Raw genomic sequence first — 12,435 nt, forward strand, 5'->3', positions numbered from 1 at the left:
GCTGTTATATAATCATTACTATTGCTCCTATTGTCGCTACCCCATTATTGCTATACTATTACTACCATCACTACCACCACTGCTAGAGCTATACTACTACCATCACCACCATTGCCCTGCACGGCCACCCTACTGTCATTGGTAGTGCCAATAATGCCATGCATCAAGTGATGATTCAGTTCGTTCAAAAAAAAGAAAAAAAGAAAGTGATAATTCAGGCATTAAACAGAGAGGAACAGGCGGTTTTCCAATTGATTTTGCAGTTGTTGCCAGTGATTGTATACGGTTATCATCCTCTATTTCCTTATGGCAATTTTGGTCCATGGCGTTTGTAGAGCTGGTGCAGCATGATTGTGATCGGTTGGCCTTCAATTTCTCAACAAAACCTTCTACTACTTGCCAAAAAAAATTCCTTTCCTGAACTATACAACAAATAAGCATGCTCTTTCTCCACACACACACACACACAAAAATAAAAAACAAATATGAAAACATAAACAAATAGACAAAAACAATCAAAAACCGATATATTGTTTTAGGTAGATTATTGATTCTTGGTCTGAATTTTAAGCCGAATATATAACTTATATGACAAGTCATGATTAAATTATACGTATGAATTGGATTCAATTATATATTACAAATGTTATATCACATATCATTGTCGTTTCTTCAACTCAACATCCATTTAAAATTTCGACTCCATTCCCCCTTGTTCATTTGCTTTCTAACAAAATTACCAACAAATAGGGAGGCTTTTCCCAAACTAAGCCTCTTTTGCCTCCTATTTCCCAAACTAGGCCTAGTTTTGACGGATTTCCCAAACTAAGCTAAAGCGCTATTACAAATCGCGCTTTAACTGTTTGGAGACCAAAATTTGATGAATAGTGAAGGTGCTATTGTGAATCGCGATTTTAATTAAGAAAACATTGTTCCGAATAGCGATTTTAACCTCAATTTTTTTCCCCGTATAAAACGCTATTCCAAATAGCGCTTCATTCCTGAAGAAAACGCTATTCCGAATAGCGACTTCACTGTGCATCACCTTGTGAATAAAACGCTATTTCAAATGGCGACTTCACTGTAGCTAAATGAAAACGCTAATTGAAAAAGCGTTTTTAACACTCCTATAAAAGACGAAGCCCCCCTCATTTGCATTCACGTTTTTGACACTTAGGTTTTTCGTCTCTTGCTCGATCTATCTGTCTCAAACAGACTCTCCATCTCTCACTCTCCATCTCCCTCTGCTCTCAGACTCACTCGATCTCGCTCTGCTTCGGCTCACTGTCGCTCTCGCTCTCCCTCTGCTCTCTGCTCTCACTCTCTGTCTCTGCTCTCTCTCTCTCCGTGGTATGACAGTTAACCATAATTTTATGTATTTATTTTTTGTGTTTGTGAAAATGTGAATGTGTTTTAATTTGCTGTGAATGTTAGGGTTTTATATGTGAATTATTAAACGTGTTAGGGTTTTATCAATGTGGTTATGAAATTAGGATTTAGAATTTTTTGAAATCAAAAATTAGGGTTTGGAAATCAGAAATCAGAAATGTGAATGCTTTTGAATTTGTGGAATTTTTTATGCTTTTGAATTTTTGGATGTTGCTTGTGAATTGAATATTTGGGTTTGGATTTTTTACGCTTTATCAGTGTGGTTATGAAATTAGGGTTCTAATGATAATTGTTGCTCGATATCAGATTGTTCACACATCCTTTTAGGATGACATTTTAGGGTTCACATTATTAAGGGTTCTAATGCTTGTGAATTTTTATGCTTTTGAATCATAAATCAGGTTTGAAATTTTTTGAATTTTTTAAATAAATCATAAATATGAGAATTGAGAATTGAAAATTGGAATTATGAAATTCATAAATTCATAAATCATAAATATGTTAATGTCATATTATGAAATTCATATAATTGAGAATTGAGAATTGAAATTATGAAATGTTTATATTTTGAAATTTGAAATCAGAAATTGGAATTTTTAAATTATGCTTGTGAATCAAAATGTCTATATTTTGAATTTTGAATAAACCAACTTATATTTGTTGAATTAGAAATTGTTTTTTTTCGCTTGTTAAGAGGAATTAAAAGGAAATTAGGGTTTGACATTAGGGTTTTAAAAGGAATTTTTTTTAATTAAGAATCGTGATTAAAAAATCCGAAATTCATATAATTGATAATTGTTAATGTCATATTATGATATTCATGTAATTGAGAATTGTTGAATTGAAATTATGAAATGTCTATCTTTTGAAATTTGAAATCAGAAATTGGAATTTTGAAATTATGCTTGTGAGTTTTTTTTTTTTTTTTTCTTGTTAAGAGGAATTAAAAGGAAATTAGGGTTTGAAATTAGGGTTTTAAAAGTAATTTTGTTTAATTAAGGTGTGACACCGAGTGGCGGTTGCATGCGACTGATAGACGTGGCCGAGCCAGCACTGACTGGAGTGTGTATCATATGCGATACATACAGTTGTGGGATGCCCGTCGCGACACTATTGTACAGGCTGAGTGGAGCGATGGGGTCCTCCCCTCTCCCAACCCTTATATGTTGTGGTATCGGCGACATACACACCTACTTGTCGGTAATCCGAGCCACCTGTCTGAGGCCAGATATCAGGGAGTTGGGCCTTCTCTCGAGGCATTGGTGAGTATCATAGTATGTGTCAGGTAATTGTTAAAATCATAATTGATTATTTTCAGTCAACTATAGCCTAATATATCTGATTTTTTGTTCAGGTGGTTCGAGTTGGGAGGTCATATCACTTGGCTGAGGACGCCATTTTCAGACGTAATGGACAGCTTGGTCTGCAGGCCCTTACAGAGATCCGAGAGTTATTGTACGAGGGGATCCAGCATGCCCATCGGGTAGATCGTCTGCATTTTGGGGACTACGATGTACACAGTGCAGCAGCTGCTCCAGACACATCAGTCCCGTCCACGTCAGTGCCTCCCACTACAGCGCCAGCCACAGCAGGTCATTGGACTTCAGTCACCCCACCGCATGATACCCCATACATTTCTTCAGATTCCCCACATGTACATCTTACCCAGTATGCTGACCCTGACCCTGATTGGACACCGCCCCGGTTCATGCATGATGTTGTTACCCCACCCACCTAGTTACCACCTGCTTTTCTAGGGAGTACTTCGATCGCGCCCCGGTTCATGCATGATGTTGTTACCCCTCCCACCCAGTTACCACCTGCTTTTCTGGGGACTACTTCGACCGCGCCCATGAGTACACATGATGCAGTTCTCACTGACATCTCCCACGTTGACGATGAGGCCGATATTGAGCCCCCCCTAGAGCGCGAGGGAGAGGCCGAGGTTATGGTCGTGGAGGACGTCGCGGCCGAGGTCGGGGTGCGGGCAGAGACAGAGGTCGAGGTCCAGCTGCAGATCGTGACATAGTTGCACCAGATGAGGGAGTTTCACAGCTCACAGCAGTATCCGATCTGCAGGCACAGACAAGATCAGGGGCAGCAGATGCAGGAGAGAGGGGGTCACACTCACAGGCGCCACAGGCAGTCAGTGGAGGGCCACATGCAGGGGAGGGAGTGCCAGATATTCAGAGAGTCTACCGCAGGAGACCGAGGAGGGAGGTCCACGGTCGGGGTTGTGGGACTGGGGGCAGGTTAGGGCATTAGCGGTTGTGATATGGACTGTACAGAGCTTTTTTTTTTTGTAATTGTTATAGTTTTTGTAAATCAAACTTATACAGCTGATGTAAATGTGTCATACTTATTTATTCGCAATTATAATTTCACAATTTTTTATTCTTACTTATATTGATGAATCACACAAATCTCTTTCACATCTCTACCTCTCTCTCATTATCCGTAGTCTGTGCATTATTTATAGTAATTTATGATTTTTCCTCAATTTTACAAATTGAGACAATCATTTATAAAATTGAAGTTTAAATAAATTTGAAGAATTAAATTATAAATCCTAAACCCTAAAATAAAAATAAATAAGGTAGCGCTTGGTAACGTTTATGTTTTTGGTTTATGTTTACAAAAAAATTAAAAACTGATTTTTGTTTATTTTTAGAAAAACATAAATTACAAATGCGTTTGGTTTGAACAAAATGTTTAAACAACCCATAAAAACATAAAATAAAAAATATGTTTGTTCATGCCTAAAAAATGTGTTTGTTCAAGCCTAAAAATAATTGAAATATCTCCCTTCATTGATAAGTCGTGGATAAGCATTACAAATTCATTACAACATAAATGGTTTGGTCATTTATCCAAACAATTTTATTCATTATCATCATCATCTGACATCTCAATATCAGATTCATACATAACATCCATGCTCCACGCGTAGTACTGGTGTGCATCATCCATTAACCCATCTTCGGCACGCTCATTTGTGGTCTTCATTAGTGAGGACCTTTGCAAACGTTGGGTCATGCAATTAACTTCATCGCGGATACGATGCAATGCCCTTTGCAACAACTGTGGAGTGTCAGTTGGCATACGCATGGCTAACCGACGAGGAAATTTAATATTAACTTCATGACATAACTCAACGAGAATGTTTGCTCGAGTTATGCGAAATTCCCACTCAACTCTCATGGTATTGACGGTGCCACGTGAGTAACGCAAATTTGGATTTAATGGGTATTGAAATTCATCTCCATCCGCAACCCAATAGCGACCCATTGCTGAATATAGATCAACCACCGTATATCTCATGATGATATCGCTCGAAGTAGCTGTAAAACTTTTGTTGTGGTATGATGCGATATTTATACCATATATACACATGGTAGCTGTATGTATGAAATTATTGCAAACAACTATGACAACTATGCATCAGAGTTGTCACGTCAACTTTGACGACCTGAACAACTATGCATCAACTTGATAGGAGTTGTCACTTCGACTTTTATGAATTGCATAATTTATTGTTATTTGAAAACAAAAAGTAACAAATTTGAGAAAAAATATTTCAAGAAATTAATAAATACATGAAAATACAAAAAATGTACTGAATGCTTGTATTTTTTTTTAATATTTTTGGTATTTAGTGAATTTTTAAAAGATTTTGTTTAGAATTTTTTTACTTTTTAAGTGTACTTATGTTAGGTGTGTCTAAAAAGTAAAAAAATTGCTTAATATATTAAAAAAATTCAATAAAAGAAAAACACGAAAATTAACCCCCACTATGATATCTATAGTGCCCTAGCACGCATTATCGTCACCAGATCATTTCTAGTTAACCCCCACTATGATGTCTATAAATATCCCAATATGATGTTTGTTGAAGTCATAACAATAGTAATATATCTACAATTAGTATTATTATTAAATTTTTTATTTTATCAACAATGTCTTCAAGAGATGCAGGAAGTTCACGCCGGCAAAGAAATCCGAAAGTGTGGCTGCTACCTCCATTTACCTATGACTACAAGAGCGAAAAGTACTCGAGTCTGAAGGATTATTATGTTGGTATCCGAGCAAAATGGGCGTTCAGGGTAACGGAGCAAGAAGAATTGTATAATGATCTACGTAACTTTGGGGCACCGGTACCTCATCGTCGTTCATTGACCATGGCTAGACGAAATGTGAGTGACTATGAAAAAGCAGTTAGCAGAATTAAGAAAGAGAACAACAGAATGTTGATGCGGAGATGTCGACATTTCATGCTTCAGCTAGCCACCGAAATGGCAGAAGCAAGCAACAGAGATTTGATAGTGATTGAGCGAAATAATGTCTTAAACAATGAAAAATATCTCTCTGACTACTACATGTCAGATGAGGAATAAGAAATCAAACACCGTTATCTTTTATATATGTTTGTATGTACGTTATGTCGTATGTTCGTTACTGGAGTGTAAGACAATGTTGTTGTTCATCTAACGTACAGATGTATTTCAAGTATTTGTTTTATGAACCTGAAGTTTATGAAATAACTATATTTATAGTAATTTACAGTTATTAGTTCATGACTTTCTTTATTGAATTGTAATGAGTTAATGAATGTTCTGGATTAATGAATGGATTAATGTATGTTCAATTATGTGAATAATTAAAACACATAAAACAGAACAGGTAGCTCAGTGAAAAGCTTCCCTTAACTGCGCCTCGTTAAATAGGGATCCTCTACGTAAAGAATTTCAATCTCCATCAGGAAAGAAGAAAGAGTCACCTTCCAATTCTTGTAAGTCCAGTACAAATGATGACTCTGGTAAGGAATGGGGGGTTGACAGAAAACTAAACTCGGTGAAACGAACTATCGCCTTCAATAACACATAAAACATAAGAGGTAGGTCGGTGAAAAGCTTCCCGTAACTGGGCCTCGTCAAATACGGATCCTCTACGTAAAGAATTTCAATATCCATTAGGAAAGAAGAAAGAGTCACATTCTAATTCCTGAAGTCCAGTAAAAATGATGACTCTGGTAAGGAATGGGGGGTTGACATAAAACTAAACTTCGGGGGCTGGACAAACAGGCTCAAAACCAAGTGGTTGGTTCAGTTGGGGGACTAATAAAGTTCAGACAAACGAACTACCGCCTTCAATAACACATAAAACAGAACAGGTAGCTCGGTGAAATGCTTACCTTAACTGCGCCTCGTTAAATAGGGATCCTCTACGTAAAGAATTCCAATCTCCATCAGGGAAGAAGAAAGAGTCACCTTCCAATTCTTGTAAGTCCAGTACAAATAATGACTCTGGTAAGGAATGGGGGGTTGACAGAAAACTAAACTTCGGGGGCTGGACAAACAAGCTCAAACCCAAGTGGTTGGTCCAGTTAAAACCCAATTGGTTTTATTTGATTTGGTTGGGATGAATCACTATTTAGAATTAATTATACCCAAACAGATTATTTTCTGCACATTTTTGAAGAAATTGACGATTCTCTTAGTATAGAAACTAGAATTGTTATCAGTTCTAATGACGCTGATTTGTTAATTTTCGTATTTATACCCAAAGAGAACAACACTTCCGAAATTACTGTGTAACACCAATTTTCCAGACAGATTTGAATGCACCAGTTTTCTGGACAGATTTGAATGCACCATGATATTCATAAACATTGGTGGCCAAGTACTCCTACGTAACCCACGTTTCACTCACAAAATCCACCATTATTTTAAAGTTGATTTCAAAAGTTGAGATTGTAAATGTTTCCCAAAATATTACAAATCGAATATTCAAAAGTTGATTTTAAAATAATTCCAAATGACAACAGAAATTCAAATAGTCATACTTTTCCCGTTGATAGAAATAGTAGGTCGTAACAACGAATGATGCATAGCTAAGTGAAACACAACATTGCCTACATAAGCTTCATTTTTTCAAACATTGAGTAGTCAAATCGTGGAGAGACTTGTCATTGCGAAGTCATGTGACCTAGTGCACAGGCTTTGGTTTTCTCGATATTTTGCTCGATTATTTGATACACAGTGACAACTCATCTCTTATTGATATATGTGGGATTCTCAATTCAGAAAGTCACATGGCAACAGTGAATTCACTGATTTACCTTACAGTGAGCATGCCCTTATTTTGTCTGTATATGCAGATGGATTGTCAAGTCATGTGACTTAGTGCACAAGCTTTGGTAAAGTTGATTTTTTGCTCGATTTTTTAATTACAGTGACAACGCATCTCTTATTGATATATATGGGATTCTCAATTCAGAAAGTCACATGGCAACAGTGAATTCACTGCTTTACCTTACAGTGAGCATGCCTTTATTTTGTCCGTATATGCAGATGGATTGTCAAGTCATGTGACTTGGTGCACAGGCTTTGGTCAAGTTGATTTTTTGCTCGATTTTTTAATTACAGTGACAACTCATCTCTTATTGATATATGTGGGATTCTCAATTTAGAAAGTCACATGGCAACAGTGAATTCACTGATTTACCTTACAGTGAGCATGTCCTTATTTTGTCCGTATATGCAGATGGATTTTCAAGTCATGTGACTTGGTGCACAGGCTTTGGTCAAGTTGATTTTTTGCTCGATTTTTTAATTACAGTGACAACTCATCTCTTATTGATATATGTGGGATTCTCAATTCAGAAAGTCACATGGCAACAGTGAATTCACTGCTTTATCTTACAGTGAGCATGCCCTTATTTTGTCCGTATATGCAGATGGATTGTCAAGTCATGTGACTTGGTGCACAGGCTTTGGTCAAGTTGATTTTTTGCTCGATTTTTTAATTACAGTAACAACTCATCTCTTATTGATATATGTGGGATTCTCAATTCAGAAACTCACATGGCAACAGTGAATTCACTGATTTACCTTATAGTCAGCATGCCCTTATTTTGTCCGTATATGTAGATGGATTGTGAAGTCATGTGCCTTGGTGCACATGCTTTGGTTTTCTTGATTTTCTGCTCGAATTTTTTATTACAGTGACAACTCATCTGTTATTGATATATGTGGGATTCTCAATTCAGAAAGTCACATGGCAACAGTGAATTCACTGATTTACCTTAAAGTCAGCATGCCTTTATTTTGTCCGTATATGCAGATAGATTGTCAAGTCACGTGACTTCGTACACAGTATTTGCTTTTCTCTGTTTTTTCAGTCTAGTGACACTCATACCTTGTTCATATATGTGGGATTGTGATGCAGAGGCATCTTTCTAAAGCCGTTCATAACCAACTATATGAACGAATAAAGGTGAAGACACAACCTACAACTCATTTCACTCTACAAAATTATCATTTATTTGTTTTAAAAAATTAGCATGGCTACATGGTTCATGGGAGGGAGTGGGAATCGCAGAGGTGGTAGGAACTTGCAAAGGGGTGACAGTTCACGACGAGGAGGGGGAAGGGGAAGTGGCAATGCTGAAGATGAAACACCATTTCCTTTGTTAAATGCCTCTTGTGCTTATCATGATAGGTTTGGGAAGCGACATTTTGTCTTGCCCAAATACTATCGAGATCCATGTGGTTTGGTGGAGGATCCATCAGATAATCAAACAGGATATGGTTTAGCAAACGCTAGACTTCTGAAGTGGCCCGCACTATTTATAGAGCGAGTGTAAATGGAAAGATTATGTCGGGAAAATTGACTGAAGGTGCCAAAAGCACATTCTGTTGAGATCCAAAAGGAAGATCCTGATAATGTTGATCGACTATGTGAAAGACTACAACGTGAGATTTCTCAAATGCGCCGTAGGTTAGCCCGCGATATGCAGCTATACATAGTTAAGAAGGATGCCTAGAAGAACAGAACAGAACCAAATGTTGCGGCTATCAACGGTATCATGAAGGATCCTGAGCTTGTCTCTGACGCTGAGCTTTCGGATTATTTAGACTCTGAGCCACCTGCCGATTTAAGCGCGAATTAGGTGTTAATGTCTACACTTCGGCAATATTAGGTCATGCATTAATATGTAATGTCTGTGTTAGAGTAAGTATAACTATTATGTTATGTTTATGTTTATGTTTATGTATTGTATCTGTCAAATGTTGCGGCTATTAATATGCAATATTAGGTCATGAATTAGGTGTTTGTCTGTCTAACTGTTATGTTTATGTATTGTGTGTTCAGTTCAGGATGTCCAGGATGTATGTAATGTGTGTTCAGTTCATGGTGTCCAGAATATATTTTTGTGGGAGAATTATGTCTGTACTACCTATGTAACTGAAAACTATTACATTTGCAACTTCAGTTATGTTGTTTTCATGCTTGTATGAGTATTTAGTAAATTAGTGACTTCGTATAATATGTATTAAGATTTATTACAAAAATGTTGACAAAATTTATTTTAGGAGCTCTCGCTGTGGCCTTCGTCTTCTTGGCCTACTCCGCGGTGGTCTTCGCGTCTCACCCTTCGTCGTTGCTCGTCGAGCTGCACAGTGTGTAGGTGTGCTTCGGACTGTAGAGCATGCGTATCACCTTCTAACCCATAACAAAGACGAAACAAAAAAATAAATTTTTTTAATGAAAACGGGTACAAAGCGGTTTTACTAAACTAGTTTTCTGAATTACGTTCTCACCTTCTAACCCAAAACAAAGACAAAATGATAAATATATATGTATATTTAAATGAAAACGGCTTTCGTAAAGCCAAAATAATTTTCTGAATAACACCTTCTAACTCAAAACAAAGACAAAAGAAAAAAAAAAATTTACATGAAAAACGACTTTAGTAAAGCAAAAAAAAAATTTATTAATTACATTATCACCTTCTAACCCAAAACAAACACAAAACAATAAACAAAAAAAATTTACATGAAAACGGCTTTAGTAAAGATCAAAAAAAATTTTGAATTACATTTTCTAAACCAAAACAAAGACAAAAGAAAAAATAAAAAATTTAACATGAGAACGGCTTCAGTAAAGCCAAACAAAATTTATGAATTACATTATCACCGAAACAATGACAACAGAAAAAAAATATTTACAAAAAAAATTAAATCTAATTTAAATGAACAGTGAATGTGTGGTTTCAATCCATGCTTACAATAGTGAACAGTGAAACCATGACTTTTGTCAATGAACATGATTGGCTTAATAATATCTAAATGAATATGATTTTAAAATTATATATATGAAAAATATTATGTAAAATAAATATATGAAAATAGGTTTTTCTCATATTATGTAAAATTTCTGAATTACACCTTCTAAACCAAAACAAAAAAAAAAAAAAAAAACAAATTTTAACATGAATGGCTTTAAAGCCAATAAAATTTTATAAATCACATTATCACCAAAACAATGACAACAGGAAAAAAAACAAAATATTAAACAATAATCTGCTTACCAAGAAAGAAATGAACACTGAAAGCGTTCTCAATTGCAGTTTAACAGTGTAAACGCTATTCTAAATAGCGTTTTATTCAAGTAAACTCGCTATTTGCAATAGCGTTTTCTTCGTAAACTCGCTATTTGTAATAGCGTTTTATTTACAAAACCAATCCGCAAATAAAGCGCTATTTGGTATAGCGTTTTATACGGGGGAAAAAATTGAGGTTAAAATCGCTATTCGGAACGGCGTTTTTTTAATTAAAATCGCGATTCACAATAGCACCTTCACTATTCATCAAATTTTGGCCTCCAAACAGTTAAAACGCGATTTGTAATAGCGTTTTAGCTTAGTTTGGGAAATCCGTCAAAACTAGGCCTAGTTTGGGAAATAGGAGGCAAAAGAGGCTTAGTTTGGGAAAAGCCTCACAAACAGGCACAAATTTTTTTTTTTTCAAATAAAGAGAAAAAGAAGAAGAAAAAGAGGAGAGAATTGGGGGAACAAGGGAGTAAAGAAAGGAAAATAAATTATTTGCTTGGAGTTATTTTTCACTTGCCATCAAGCATTCTAAAGGAAAAATTATTATTCAGTGTAATATTAAAAAGTATTTACAAACATATGAAAAAATTATGTTTTTAATTATTAAAATTGATACAATTTATCATTAATTTATAATTAAATTTTTACAATTACACTGATCTGTAGTTTCCCATATTCTAAAAATATATAAGATATCATAATCAATTCGTGATTAGCATAGACAAAAATGAGAGTCGCTGACACAAAACAGGTTCAGCATTAATTTTTTCTCAAAATCAAAACAATTATTTTATTTGAAAGCTGGTTATAGGATGAAACTTTTTAATACCCCTAACCTCATATTAAGTGACGTCTCTTATTAATTAAATAAAAATATAATGCAGGATTTAATTAATTGATCAAATTCCCTTCTATGGCATTACGACTATTCTAATCAAATTAGTTAGATTTTCATTATATTTTAATTTAAAAATTATTTTTTTATTTTGATTATATACATTTTAAATACAATTTTTTTAGGAATTTTTATGTATAAATCTCATTTTGAGAAATGATGATCCGTTTAGTCTCAAATTTTTTTTATAGACCAATGGTCCCTTTTATTTTGGAAAGGTAAATTTAATATATTATTTAAAAATTGAGTTTACGGTTATATACCCTTATTTCTATTATGTTTCTTTTTTTTTTCTTCTTCTTCTTCTTTTCTTTTGTGCTAGAAAGGTAAGATACACAAGCTATGGGAATCAAATTTAGGATGAATTTTTATATGAGAATATTTTTTATTTTGAATGACTTGAAATGTGAGATTCTTCAAACATTTTAAAAAAATTTCTTAGTAAACTTTGAATAAATGTATAATTTCAAACTGTAACACTTCAATGTAATACTCAAACGTAACACACTCTAATGTAATACTCCAAAAAAACTTCATAGTGTACTTTTTCCAAACGTAATACTCCAATGTAACATAAAAAACTCATTAATGTATTTTTTTCAAACGTAACACTCTAATGTATTCTTCAAACCATTCCAAAAGGATGTGAGATTCTTCAAACTATTCCAAAAGAAGTACAAAAATTTCTTAGTAAACTTCGGACAAATGTATAATTTCAAACTGTGAGTGTTACGTTTAGGAGGGAAAAGAATGTGAG

The sequence above is a fragment of the Camellia sinensis genome, chromosome 12 (genome assembly GCF_055761805.1).
Source record: "Camellia sinensis isolate YWXY chromosome 12, ASM5576180v1, whole genome shotgun sequence".
Taxonomy (NCBI): domain Eukaryota; kingdom Viridiplantae; phylum Streptophyta; class Magnoliopsida; order Ericales; family Theaceae; genus Camellia; species Camellia sinensis.